The following is a 14,164-nucleotide window of genomic DNA, read 5'->3' as shown; positions in this document are numbered from 1 at the left end:
AGTCCTTTTTTACCTACTACTTCCAGCTACTAGTTGGCCACACTTTGAAGCTCTCTGGGGCTCTTTTAACTCATCGTAGGAAAATGCGGAAAAAACAGGCATACTTTTCAACTCTCCCCCTACAGCTCCTTAAAATTTTTGCATCACCTTTTGAAACACCCTGTATAATAAGACATCTTGATAGTAGATTTGAAAGTCTATGATATTTCAATGTGTAATTTTTTAATAGGACTCTCAAGAAAATTGGCATGAATTCGACACGTCTGGCATTTCAACAAACGCGAATTTGCGTTACTTTCAGTACCGGTTCCGTGTAGTGCGGCTAAAACATCGTGGTGTGTATAAAAATAAACGCCATTGTCGTATATTCATTGTTACCAGCCCGACAATGGTCGAAATGTATTTTGTCGTTGTTTGCGGTTTCGCGGATGGTGCTTGACTCGACCATTACCCGCGTATAAAACCAAGTGGCCATTGTGGCTCTATTTACGGACCCTCGGAAACGAATAACGCGGGGATATCAGTAAAATACCATTTCCATCTCTACCTAGATCATCGCGATGATGACCCGGAACATCAAGTAATTGGTAGTTGGTCCCCTCGAGCAACCGCCGCGTGAAAGGGGTAGTTTCCGTTTATTACTCCGTCGGGACTCGCCCGTAAGTCCAAAAGGGTCAAGAGGAGAAGCCCCGCTGTTTTTGGGGCTTCCGCAGCCCGTCAGACATAGGACAGACGGCAACCGTATAGTACCGCCGCTTCGGTCACTTTTTGAAGGGGTTAGACTTGTTATTGTTTCCTCAAACCCGGTTTTTTAACAAGCGGAGTGTTGAGAGAAGTGTGGACTTGAGGTGTAAAATTAGTTCAGTTTCGATGGACTGTAACAGAGTGTCTCTTCACCGCACTGACTAAGAGCTAGATTATAAGTCTACGAAGTTTGGTGTTCTAATGAGAGCTTGTGATTGATAATGACTGGTGGGCGGGCCGCCGTACCTTCCCTTTCCGTTGATAAGGTAATTACACTTTTGGAAAAATAATGGGATGGCGGTCTTTTCCGAAGATTGTAGATTTAGCCGAAGGTGTTGTTGAAGTTTTAGGGTTGGGTTTCCTACGTGAATACGACCACTGGAGGTGGAGGTGATGAATGCTTTAGGAACCAGGTTTTCTCACCGTTGTTCAACAGAAATGCAGCTATTTCTTTAGAAATTATCAGAATATGTTTTTGCGGTATTTAATTTTTGGTATTTATCAGGATATATTTCGGTTTTTTAAACTTATCCCGACTTATCCGAATATATTTCGTTTTTTTTGGAACTTATCAGAATATATTTCGTTTTTTTTTGGAATGTATCAGAATATATTTAGTTTTTTTTGGAACTTATCAGAATATATTTCGTTTTTTTTTGGAACTTATCAGAATATATTTCGTTTTTTTTTGGAACTTATCAGAATATATTTCGTTTTTTTTGGAACTTATCAAAATATATTTCGTTTTATTTTGGAACTTATCAGAATATAATTAGTTTCTTGGAACTTATCAGAATATATTTAGTTTTTTGGAACTTATCAGAATATATTTAGTTTTTTGGAACTTATCAGAATATATTTAGTTTTTTGGAACTTATCAGAATATATTTAGTTTTTTGGAACTTATCAGAATATTTTTTGTGCTATTGCGGTATATATAAATGTATTTAATTTTTGGTATTTATCAGAATATATTTCGTAATTCTTGGTTTAAATATTTTGCTATTGCGCAAATGATCACTTCTTTCCAAAAGTCGATGTTGCTGTCGAATCAGCCTAGCAACCGTGAACCCTGGCCATATTTGAGAAAAGGGAGACTAATTACAGCCCTTGTCTCGCTAGGTGACTTTCGCGAGGAAATATTTCGCCCAAGTTTCTCTTTTTAACAACTTTAGGAAAAGAAAAAAAGCCAATAGGAGGGTTCCCGTCCCATTCACGATTCCCGGCGCATGCTTGCTAGAAACAAACCAAAAAAATAAGTAAAATGTTGGAAAACAAGCGGCTACATAGTCTACGTGACGAAAAGCCAGCTAGAGATGGTTCTGAAAAACCACCTTCCCAGAGATTCCGAAACCACGCGGCCGAGTTAATAGGTTCTCCCAGTTCTATAGTCGGCCTTTATCTGGCGGTGTGTTGGATGGGAGGCCCATCAGTCTGCTCTCGTTGCCGACCCTCCCGCCGACCGACCCTCCCCGCTCTCGGGAGCAAACACATATTTTTGTTTTGCGAGACTTTTAGTAAACAGGGTCAATACCCTTCCATTTCTTTGGCACAGTTTGCCATTCTCCGCAAAAAATGTTCCCGCGACCCCCCTTGACGTTTGGCCCACCCGCTCGTCTTCTTTTTCGGGGCTCTTCGCGTATCCCCGACCCTCGGTGGTTATTAAGGGATGTCTGACGAGCTCGATCTAAAACGTAAGACGACCCTGGCCTTGGCTAACTTCTCCATAATAAGAGAAGAGCGCGAAGTCTTCTTCCGCGCCGAGTCGCTGTCGACCTGCCGAGAGTGCATTTGACGCCTTCCGCCGCCGCGCGCTGTAATGAGGCGCGCCTGGAAATTGCACTCACCTATTTCACGTCATATTTCAGACGTTTTTTATTTTTCATTTTTATCGAGAATGAGTTTCTTAGTTTGTAAAAGGGATAAGGATGCGGTACATGCAGTCACTTAAGTAAGAAATCCATTTTGCATTGATGAATTATCTTTGCTCGCGTATAAACGAGCCATTCATAAAGTTAAAGGGAGTATGATCTTCCATATTTACGGTGTACTAACGAATTTCGCGTTTCTGACACATGGTTTAACATAAGCCAGCGGTGATTGGCGCTAGTTCGTCGTACCGCTTGTTAGCATAAATTGTTTGAATTAGTTTCTACCACCTTTAGCTATTTAAGACAATAAGGTAACGATCGAAACAAAAGTGTAGTACATCTCTGGTTTTAACACTTAAAGTCGACTACTTCACTTGTATCTATCACAAAATAGCTACTTTTGTTTGTTAAATACATATCACTTCCGATGTCTAAAGTGTATATATTGCTAAGTTCGAAAGAGTGTTTTGATCTTCATTGAATTTCTTTTCTGAATATACAGAAATATAGTCGATTTCAAGATCGAACCGAAAACCCATAAACCTAATATTAAGGTTGATGGAGATTATTAAAAAACAAATTAGCATTTTAAAACATAAATATGAGATGAATATATTTCTAAAGAAATTTAATATTTATCCGTGAAGTTGAAAATTGCTTTTGAAATTATCATTCCAATTTCGAGACATATGGTATTGTTGTTTTAATTAATCTTATTTAAAGTAGAAAACATTTTGAAGCTATTTGATTTTAACAGAATAAGCGCTAAGTGAATTCTCTAGAGATTTGTCAGAGGTTGAATACGTAGTCATCCGAGTCGTCCAGGGTAACAGCGCCACTTGGAAGTTATAACAATCTGTAAATATTACAGATAAGAATAGAGTATAAAGCGTGACTTCTTACGACACAGAGGGGTTCAGTTGAATAATTTTGCATGCCAAAGGGGCCCCTGGTTCCACCGAAAAAGGTTCAAAGTTGAAATCAATTCGACTATCAGCCTTTTTTTCCCTCTTAAACCCTTAAAAAACTCGTATATCTCGCACTATCACTTTCGGTTGTGTATCTCTAATTTTCGCAGCACTTTCGTTCCATTGGTTACAGATAACATTTTTAAAGATTATGAGCCTTCATCTATTCGAAGATACATTTTTTTTTTTCAAATGCACAAATCTTATTCAGATATAACACGCTGTTACATTAGCCTAATGCCACACAAGGTTTTTAGAGGCGCCACTATTAATTCGAACGTTCTTTCGACAATTTCGCTTAATATTTCGTCTCAAAGGTACGTGTCGTTCGCATACCACTTCGCGCTGTATTTGATACGTAATCGTAGCGTTTGAAAATATAGGAATGTTTCCATAATCGACTATATTATTAAGAAATATTGTTTAGAAAATAACAATGTTCTATATCTTAAAATGTCAAAATTAAAGAAATAATATGTTCCAAATATTAAATCATTCACTCGAAATTAATTGACTTATTATAATTCCTTTTAAAATTATCGATATTTATTAAAAAAAAATACAATAATTGCGTATATTACCGTAAGTGCCAGCCTATAATTAATATATAATTTTGCGGGGTAAAATAATTGGCAGACATTTAAATCAATATTAATTAATAATATTATTTGGTATACATTCAAATAGTGAACAGAAACGCGTGGCTCACCTTATTATAAATTATTTTTATTTATTTAAGTTCTGATTTTTCTCATTTGCAATTTAAATTAATTGGTTGTCAAAAGTATTTTGAAAAAGATAAATATGGTGTGACAACGTGAATTAGCGAAAACAGCCTATCTGAATATTACCTAAAAAGCCGACTTTTATCTTCCATTGACTGTTATCTGATAATATATAAGAATACAAGTGGTATAACCCTTTTATTTGTTACCTTTTCAGGGTCTCGATAAGCTTGATGTAAAGGCGCAAACAAGGGGAGACAGGAAAGGGTAAAAACAATCGTTTCTCTCTTATCTTCGCGAGTCTTAATAGCGCACGTGAAATCGCGAGTTTTTCTCAGCATTCACCCACTCGCGACGCGATTATCAGTCCAATGATCACCAAAACACTCCCACTCGACGAAAACCCTTTCAATGGAGAATCTCGTACTTCTATAATTGATAATGGCAGAATGGGCTTCTCCCGATTACCGACGCATTTGGAATTTAATTGACAAGTTGAGGCAGACTTTCGTCGTGAACAAACTCGATATTACGGAATGAAGTACTTGTACTAGAGAAGTATTTCACTAAGGCTAGGCGCCCACTGGCTCTCCGTTTCGTATCCGTCCTGCCTTCCACAAAGCATTGTCTCCGTTACGAAGCAAAGGCTTGTGGAAGCTAGGACGAAGACGTTACGAAGAGCAGTGAGCGCCTGGCTTAAGCCCTGTTTAGGTGCAGCTATGCGATAGAACTATAAGCAAAGTTGATACATTATCACGTGAATCATACCATTTGAGTTTCGAAACTCCACCACGCAAGAGGTAAAATTCGACGAAATATTACTTATAAATTGTATTATGCGCAGTTAAATAGATGATTACAATTGTTTCTCAAGACACATAAGCGCACCTTTAGTTCATGTAATGTACGTAAAAGTGACGTCAGAAACCGCCGCGATATTCCCATTACAGAAAGTATTCAAAATAATTTTGAAACATTATCTACAGGGTGTTTACAAAGGTTATGCAAAAATGTTAAGGAGTTGTAGGTGGGTGAGTTGAAAAGAATGCCTGTTTTTTCCCAATTTCCTACGATGAGTTAAAAGAGCGCAAAAGTGTGGCCTACTAGCCCCTGGAAGTAGGCTGCAACAAGCGCAAAAAACCAAGCAGCAGGGAAACGCGAACCTTAAGGTTTGGGTTCGTGTGATAGGCAAAAAAGGACTTTGTAAGCAAATCGAGGTAACCAGCGTCAAAAAGTAACCTTAAACCGTATTTAAAGTCCCTGCTGCTTGGTTTTGCGCTTGTTGCAGCCTACTTTCAGGGGCAAGTTGGCCACACTTTGAAGCTCTCTGGCGCTCTTTTAACTCATCGTAGGGAAATGGGGAAAAACAGGCATACTTCTCAACTCACACCGCACAACTCCTTAAAATTTTTGCATAACCTTTTGAAACACCCTGTATATATTGTAGACAGAAGTAAATGAAGCGTTTACATCTTCTGTAGTTAAATTCCCGACTCTTAATAGGTCCATGGGAATTTAACGCGGGGGATTCAGGTTTAGAAATGTGCGCAGAAACTACATTAAAATATCGCCCAATAGTGAATATACAATATACGCAGTTTTTAAATTTGTAGCTTCAATAAAGACCTTAGTTCGAAAAGGGTAATCGCATCCCGGTATCCACAACTTATTTACCATTTCGGACAATACACGGCGGCAAAATACTTTATCTAAAATGTCTGAACCCGATATAATCCATAATTTCTAACTGTCTAGACGAATCCTCAGACTAATTTCGGAATATTCCGTCGGCGCATTAAGAGTCCCTTTCTTTACCTTGAGGTAAATAAACGTAAAAATCGGCAGCTTTTTCTTTGTCACGTTTTTCTTTTACGTTTACGGACCCGTAAAAATTGGCCATTATTATTACGGCTCATTAATAATTCATCGAGTGCAAAACCTACGCGCGAATATTTACCCGACGGCGACGTTACGAATAAAGGGGAAAAAAGAATAAAAATTTGGTGCTAACCCCTTTTGTACCAGAGAGACCATACGCGAGCCCCTCCTCCGACCACGCGCGCCCTCTCTTTTTTTTTTCATTATTTAATTTTCGTCCCTCGGAATGGAAAAGGGGTGAAGAAAAAAGTTAATTGCAAGCTCATGGTTTTTAGCCTTAATTTGATTATGAAAGAGCTTGAATAATGCACGCGAGAAAGGGTTTTTCGCCCGTTTCGGGTCTTCGAAGTTCCTCGAGCCCCGCAGAAGGGCTTCTTGGCCATTCGCGGGACTAACCGAATTATCGGTTGGTCCTGTTCCACACTTCCAACACCCGAATAAAAGTGCCGCTCTATGTCGTTCCGCGCGCTGTCGATGGAGAAGGTTTCGAACCTATACTTTCAAGTTTCCATTTTAATTGGCTAAAAGATAAAAGCTTTCGAGTTTCCATAGTGAATGCTTGTCGCGGAAAAGTAATCTATTGTAGTTCAAATTAAATTGTTCAGTATTTCATATAGATTTATAGACAGTTACGTATTTGCGAATAAGAAAATATCAATTTTTTCGTTATTCAAATAATTCGTTATCGTTCTAATTTTTTATTGATGTATGAAATCAATAATAAGGCAGACTCCTCTAGATGATGTACTAGGCTACAGATGTATTGAGTAAATTCTTTCAAGTTAAATAGTTTATTTTATAAAATGTCTTTACGCTTGCCCAACTTGTTGAAATGTTGCCCTGGAATAGTTCAGCCAATGCCTAAAAATGAGTTCATAAGCTCTTTAGTGGGAGAGAAAACGGATCCACAGCTGAAGCGGGGAGGCAAAATTTCAACAAGATGGCCAAGGTTATTTTAATATCGTTGTCTTTACCTCAATGACACAACAGACAGGATAAGCACTTCACATCTGAACACGAACGTATACACAGGGTCATTTTAAGAAACCTTTACGACGGTTTTGTATATCGGAAACGTTGCGTCTCCCTTCCCATTTGAACATGTTAATTCGAGGTGTTATACGGGACAGAATTGTGGTAAAAATGTTTGGGCGTATTCCGGGAGTCAATGCTTAAAATGCTTCTCGTGCTGTTAAAATGACTCATTTGGAAAATCAACGCCCGAGGTTATGAAAGTGTAGACATGTCTAACAATACTAATACCACGTGTAACATACTTATAAGTATGCTACTGTAGCGCCTCTTGTAGTATAGAAAATTTTAATTATGGACTGGTTTTGTTGAGAAATGTGTCTGAAACGTTTTCTCTGCCATATACTTATGAGTATTATTTTTCAAATGATTAACAATACTTTAAATTATTACAAACTTAATAGGCCAATTGTTAGTGTATTGAGTTGTTGGCTCGCGTGGCATGAAGGGCTTGCCATCACCCTCTTAGTCATTGTAAGCTGCAGCCACCTGATTTAAACGCTTGAAAAGTCGCTATCTGACTTGAGCCTATAACGTGGTGCCTTGGGTTTAAGCAAAGCTGATTATTTTTATTGCCGAAGACATACCACTTATCTTTGCCGTTTATTTGCTAAGGCGTGCTCCCCCCCCCCCACTCGCTGCGAACGTTTCCTAGGGGCCCTATTTCTAATGCCACATAGAGTCTCGATTTCACTAAATCCTCAACTTTTAATTCTACGACCGACTAAAATGGGCTTAATTTAGAGTGAGCTTCTAGGACGCCTTATCCGAATTGTAGTATTTTTAGAGAAGAAGAATAGGCAAAATTGGGATGAATGTTTGGGCACCACATGGGCCATTCCGCGGGTGAACAACCTCCTCATCGCGTTTTAACTGATACGTTCCTTTCGGCGTCATCCCATCATGATGTTCGGCTGATGGCATGAGCGTGAAACGTTATTTCTTTTCATTCGAAATTACGCGTCTCAAACGGTAGTGTTGTTTCCTGGTGCCTCCGCTTGTCTGGCGCGTTTTCGGAATGGGGCCGAACTCACCCCACCCCACCTCTAAAAAAGCGCCACGCCTGAAAAGCGGGGGCCTCTTCGCCTCCTCCTCCTTCGACGGCCGCGTGCGTGGGCCTCCTAAGAATATAATGAAGATGCGCGCACTTGTCACGGGGACCGTCGAAACAGGGGCTCCGAGTTAGTACCCCTGGCCGCGGCATTCCGAAGCGGCGAAACGCGGACGCGTTGGGATGTCCCCTCGTTCGGTCTGTTCTACTTGGCCCGCTTACATCCTCCTCATTGGCACGTTGGAACTGCTGAAGCCGCTCGTTTTGTCGCGGTTGGCGAGGGCCCCAAGATTCCGGAATTTTCTTTCTTCCTCCCCGGGGCACCTGCGTAACCCCGGAAGTAAATTCGCGCCTTCCTCGCTCTTATGCACCCCCCATCGTACTCTACTCTTGAATAAAACGACAGTATCACTGCCTCCATATTTCCCGGGAAGAATATTTTCTTCATTCGCTCCCAAAGCGTTTGTAGCTTTCCTTCAACTTTCCGGGAATTCCTCGTTTTGTATGCCATTATTGCCATGATTGAGATTCATTCCACTTTGTCGTATATTCGTTATGGCCTCGGACCTTCAATCCAAAATTGAAGAAGCGTCGTTCAAAATATCCTTATTTAATTATACGTACTTTTCTAATTGGAATTATTTAAATAAGAGGCTAATCGAGATTTTATAGAATTTTCTGATATTTGTAAGTTTTTAAATTATGATGTTTTTAGTTTCAGAGTTAAGTTGTAAGTTCAAATGCAATAAAGAATCGCGTTTAATTTACCAAAGGACTAATAGTTTAATAATAATATTATCAACAAGTCGATTAAGTGGTGTACACTTATTGTGCCCAGCATTAAAGGGGGAAGACTATACAGTGGCCATCGTCTAGTTTCGCGCTATTTCACGCTGAACTGTTTTATTTTGGTGTTTTAACTTATAAAATTAATATTAATGTGTAGAACAGCCTCTTGTTTAGTGCTTAAAATAATTTTGACAATTTTAAATTTCAAAGTCATTTAATTATTACGTTTTAATTCGGACCCCCGGAGCTAAACAAGTTGGGCAAGCGCGCAAACTACCCTATAGTTAGGACCTTATATCTCGTTAACTATTAATATTAGAATAATCAAAATTATTTTAAGCACTAGAGGAAGGTTCAGCCTACTAATAAAAATATAATTCGATTTGGCATTTGGTAAAACTAAAACGTTCAGCTTGAACGAAAAAGAGGTTTTTACTATAGTCTTCCCCCTTAAAACGGAAACAAAACATACCGCTAAGTATGATATATCATATATATATATATATATATATATATATATATATATATATATATATTTCTTATGGTATTATTCTATAGAATAATAACATAAGAAATATTCTTTTGGGTAAATGAAGAATTGTGTTCTGTTACTCCGGAATTACACTGTAAAGTTTCTTTTTGCCCCATTTCGTAACTTAAAAATTTCGATGCATTTTTTGTTTGATGCGAAGGGTCCAACATTCTTAAAAGTCCCGTATACTCTATAGAAAAAAACGATTTTAGATATCAACTTGAAAATCCCGAAGTATGGGACAAAATCTGTAGTTCTAAAATCTCGAAATCATCACGAAAATTGTGCTCTAAAATCTCGAAATCAGCCTAAAATCCAGAAGTCATCACGAAAAATGTGCTCTGAAATCTCAAAATCAGTTCCTGATTTCTGAAATAACTTTCCGATTTCTGAAGTCACTTTAACATTCAAAACCTGGTAAGCAAAATTTTGCAAATATGGGACCCCTCGGCTTGATGTTAAAATAAAATTAAATTAAAAATGCTAAGAATTTCCCCCTAGACGTACAAAACATTTGCCTTCAATATAGCTATAACTTTTAAACATCAGCGCAAATATTTTTGCTAAGTGGTCGTTAGGCATCGTTAATAACACCCCTCGATAATATCTTTTTTTTTGGGCGAAACTGCGTAAACGCCGCGAAGACCATCATACATCAAAGGTCGGGGTGGGCCGGGTGGGGGCCACGATGGCCCGCTGCCTGTAAGACGACGTGTCCACGCCGCTTTCGAGCGCGGCCAATGACCGATGAGACTGATCAGTCGTCGGTATGACTGACCAAAAATTATCAATCGGAAGTCATTTATAGTTGAAAGTTTCGCCAGCGGGCGGAGGGATCAAAATGGCAAGAATGGACGTGGCTAGCCGGGAGGGGGGTTGAAATGCCACTGACCTCGTGGCGATGAGTGGTAGTTTTTTCGTCTAAACTGGATTACGTAATCGTCCAGTGTCATTTTCGAAGGGAGAGTCGCCGGACTAAGCTGGGCGGACCCGTGAAAGGCTATTTTAAATGAAAAGCCAAAAAATGGTCGCTGGACCAAAGACTTAAACGTGTAAAATGGCTCCCATCACAATAGGCAAAAAAACTTATATAGATAGCATTCCCGTTTCTGACTGTATATCGCATTTAAATGGTAGCGTATTTCCATCGCGGGACAGAGCTCGCCATGGTTCAATGACTTTTTGCTAAGTTGTCCCTCGGATAGTTCCGTTATCTTTCGGGTGGGTCAGCCGTTGTTGGCTCTCCCCACCACCGCGTCTATCTCCGTAGCCGCTTTCGTGTCTGCTTTGAACGGACCCTTATAGTTACGTTGGTCAGTCATTCGTTACGGGTTTGTCCGGTGTAACTTTTTTTTAAAAAAAGGTTCTGCTTCGCTCGACCAGCGGTTGCCTTCGGGTAAATGACGGAATGGAATTAGCGGACGAATCTATCATTCTCCCGTGGAACGTCTATTTTTAGATCGGCTAATGTATCATCGAGCAGTGATTGCGCCGCTTGTACGCCTTAAAGGAAACAGACATTTAAAACCCGCGCATCAATCGTCCTTCTTTTGTGTCGAGCCGACGTCTTCTCATTTCGTGTCTGCAATTTGATGAAAGCTCCCAATTAAATTTATCTTCATTTTTTGCAGTCCGAAAAATAATATATCAACATTGGAAGAATGTTTATGTACCTAACACTATCAAATTCTATTGGTCTTCTTGCAATATATAAGATAGACTTATTTGCCGTGCTGAATGTACGTGGAAGCCTTCAGCGATAAAATTATCTGTATAATCCTATTCGCGATAGAATGCACCCTGCTGGTCATTTGATATAAAGCCTTTTCCTTCAAAGTGACAATAATCCTATGATCACGTTTGTAATATCCGTATATGGACCGCCCAAGCCTAGCAATTTCTCAATACGTGTCACGTAATAGTATTTAGGTATGTTTTAATTTTGATAGATATATATATATATATACCTACTAAACATATAGAAAATATCAACGCGTATTGATCGTGTATTGCCACAGATCCATTATGCAATGGTAATGCACCCTTTCGTAAGCCAGGTGACGCATTTGTGGTCGGTGGTATATTCGGAATGAATAGGGTTACCCGCGTTTGAGAAGCAGGGAGAAGGATTAGCAGGGAAGCCTGTTGAAGGGCTTAGCGCGTATGGAAACGACAGGCTCTTTCGCCGCTTGTTGATTCCAACGGACATACATTTCATTCGATTTTGTCCGCTACGAGGGTTTTCGTCTGACGCGGATTCGACGCAGTGCTAAACTGATTAAGAACATATCTATCGAACATTGTTTATGTAAACCGCTATGTTTCGAAGATGGGGCTAAAATATGACCCTTACAACCGCAATTGTTCATTCAAAGAAATGCAATTGGAAAAAGTGAAACACGAAGCCTTACATCAGTTATGGTTAATTCGTTGGTTTGGGAGTTTTGCGAACTGTAGTTTCTGAAATACGTAACTTTGTAGGCCCATGTTCATTAGTAACGTTAAAAGGAACCACCTATGGACTGTATTGCAAAGGATGATAAAATTCGCGAATAAGTAGATTAGTCCATCATGAAAAGGGAGAAAAAAGCTAAACCCTAAACAAATTTGAAGAAATTTAAAGAAATTTAAAAACTAACAAATAGTTCGTACCGATTGGTCTTCGAGCGAACCAAAAGACGCGAAACTCGGATCAAATAGATTTAATATAGTTTTTCACTCGGAAGATCTATTTGGTCCGAGTTTCGCGTCTTTTGGTTCGCTCGAAGACCTATCGGTACGAGCTATTTATTAGTTTTCAAATTTCTTCAAATTTGTTTAGGGTTTAGCTTTTTTCTCCCTTTTCATGATGGACTAATCTACTTATTCGCGAATTTTATCATCCATGTTCATTAGACCTTTTAACTCATTTTGACCCAAAGAACGCTATACCCTTAGATGTGCCAGACAAATTGTACGTTACCCCTATAGATTATAAATGTGCCAGCAATATAGATTAAATAAAGAAAAGCCAAAACTATGTTAGCTAGTGAAAGTTTAATTTGGAAACCGCCCTCTCCCGCCCTTGGTTTCACGGTGTATTTCTATCAAAGCGCCATGACACATCCTGTTGTTGTTAAACGTTTATCGGTATCGCACGATATAACGATACCGATACCGCGAGGGTCCCACCCGTTTTCCATATCAAAGGAACCTCGACTTCACACACCGTAATCGTCGCATCACCTCCACTTCCGTACGTAAATACATTGTATAAGAAGTCGCGATACCGGCGCGGTCTATACGCGCCGAAAATGGGTGATTTGGTATTTGCGAACCGTGGATATGCACGCGTTCAAATAGGCGATAGGAAAAGGCCAACACCCCGAGCCGCGTCGACGTCAGTCCATATGCAACACTCCGATGTTTCATTTTCTCACGAGTTGATTTCCTTCCTTCTCAGAGAAATCTTTGTTTAGGAGCAATACCCTCTGTTCTCATTTTCTGCCTTTTTTCATTCTCTCTGTCTCCCTTTTGAAAAAAAAACCCTCGTATATACTAATAACCATTTCGAAAAACGCAATATCTAGTTCAAGCTGCCTTCCAGATGCATCCTCTATCTCCTTCTTAAAATATGTAAGAGGGTATTGCCAGGACACCCCCTCCTTCTCTCGCGTAATGGGTCAGCGTGCTTTATGCCATGGGACCCGTTTTCGGGGCGCATTATACCGTAGGGGTATCGTTGTTTACGGTCAAACGCATACCGACAAGCGAGATGAGTTCGTGTTGAAGGTATACGGCTATAGGGCCGGGAGAATATCTTACCATTTCCTCCATTTCCAACCCCCCCCCCCCCTGGCAGCTTCCAGTTAGGAACTCTCCAGTCCCCCTTCCATTGGCCATTTTGCTGGAAAGTCTTAGATTGGGTTACTCCCATGGGTTAATTACGAGTTCCTGTTCGTGGAATGGAAGTCGTGGGTAACGCGATGCTGTAATATAATTATGGGTTATCCGCAATCGCTCGAAACACCTCAATTTGGCAAATCGTCAAATATGATGGATCATTTAGGAATCCTTCTCGCCGCGTGTACGTTATGCCGCGAGACTATTAAATAAATAGCGATTGTAGTTCTAAAACTACCAAAGAACTCTTGACATTTGCGCTGAAACCAGAGGGATCTTAATGATGGTTACAGTTTCAAATTGAAATTCTAACGTGGAAAAAGTAGTATCTGGTTTCCCAGGCGGGTCAGTGTCGTCGTTAAATTCGATGACAATCCGACTCTAATCTCCAACGCGACTGAGAAAGTTCGAAACGTTTCTTTTGTCCAAATCGATTATATTCCCAAATCTCTCCGAATCCTCTTCAATACGAGAGGGGAGGTTCCGCGCTTGGTAATGTACAATAAAAATAGCAAAGTTTTTGCCCGGGCTCGCGCGCGGTATATGAAAAAAAGCTTTCTACGTATATATCTATCTTCTTCCTATTTTCCCTAAAACGTAAATCCTACTCTAATGGCGCTGGCACGCTTTTCATAGAAATCCATTGGCGCACTGCACACTCTCCGCCTTTATATACACGCGTAACGGAGAAA

The 14,164-nt window shown here is 39.8% G+C and overlaps 1 protein-coding gene across 3 annotated transcripts in view; it reads left to right on the top strand.

Annotated features, from left to right (window-relative positions):
• LOC149947678 (uncharacterized) overlaps positions 1-14,164 on the top strand; it is an 86,490-nt gene that overhangs the window by 41,408 nt on the left and 30,918 nt on the right. Inside the window, exons 1-2 of one of the 3 annotated variants that reach the window (XM_090172167.1) lie at positions 3,785-3,900; positions 4,526-4,575. The exons of 1 other annotated variant lie outside the window; for it this stretch is intronic. The gene's annotated coding sequence lies outside the window, so the exon portion shown is untranslated. Of the gene's footprint in view, positions 1-3,784; positions 3,901-4,525; positions 4,576-14,164 lie in introns of those variants that run through there. One more of the 3 variants, XM_090172168.1, reaches the window with a different exon arrangement.

This window comes from Leiobunum rupestre, chromosome 4, assembly GCF_980474605.1.
Source record: "Leiobunum rupestre chromosome 4, qqLeiRupe1.1.hap1, whole genome shotgun sequence".
In the NCBI taxonomy this organism is placed as follows: Eukaryota; Metazoa; Arthropoda; class Arachnida; order Opiliones; family Sclerosomatidae; genus Leiobunum; species Leiobunum rupestre.
This window is presented reverse-complemented; position numbering and strand designations above follow the sequence as displayed.